The sequence below is a fragment of the Hippichthys cyanospilos genome, chromosome 15, assembly GCF_059441005.1.
Source record: "Hippichthys cyanospilos isolate Australia breed blue-spotted pipefish chromosome 15, RoL_Hcya_1.0, whole genome shotgun sequence".
NCBI lineage: Eukaryota > Metazoa > Chordata > Actinopteri > Syngnathiformes > Syngnathidae > Hippichthys > Hippichthys cyanospilos.
Window position 1 is genome coordinate 7,028,047 of NC_142383.1, and position 892 is coordinate 7,028,938.

Consider the following 892-nt stretch of genomic DNA (forward strand, 5'->3'; position numbering starts at 1 on the left):
CGAAGAAAAGCAAATAAGCACGTTGGCTTTTCTGTTCATTTAAAATAAGAGCCGTGGTACTAAAAACAACAAATGTCGCCTTTCAAACCAAATGTATTCATGATGTTTGGTTTGAGATGGACGTTAACAAAAATTTAAACAATATCCATATTGCGGCAAAGGTATTACAACACCAAACAATTTGCACAACAAATGTCAAACATTTTGGCAACACCATCGGTGACCAATGAGTTTGCAATGGTTCTAAAACCACAAATTAAAGTCGACAAATGAGCTCTCACGTTAATATTGCCCCCACAAATATACGGCCAATTAGAATAGTGAGCATTTTCAAAAATCGGCTAATTCGTGTGTGATTTCATTTAGGAACAGACGTCATTAGGTTGATTGCCAGCAATTTAACGCGTAAAAAGCGTAAAAGGACGTTTTGTCGCAAACCCATCGAGGATTCGGTTGGTCGTCATGCATCTTAAAAACAAACTCGCAGCCTTCAAAGTAAATTGTGTGTAATATGCGTGTTAAAGTGTGTCTATGCAGGCACGTCGCTGAAATAAAATAGTTGGCATTAATTGGCTATACCGCGATCATTTCTACAGGAAAAGAAATGCATTTTTATGGGAGTTATACAGCGAAAAAAAAGACTAAAATAAAGTAAACGATAAAAAACGCATGCTTTAAAAAGCAACATTTAGCTGTCTATAACCTTACAACTCCACAGAAAAATAAATAAACCAGATGAAAACATTGGAGCTACTGTTTTTACATGGTTCACATTAAGGGTATAACAGGATTATGATATGAGTTATATTTTTCATGCTACAGTACTAAAATCTTACCATCTGAAGTAAGAGAAAAAAAAACGAAAATCATTGAAAACCTACAGGCACATACA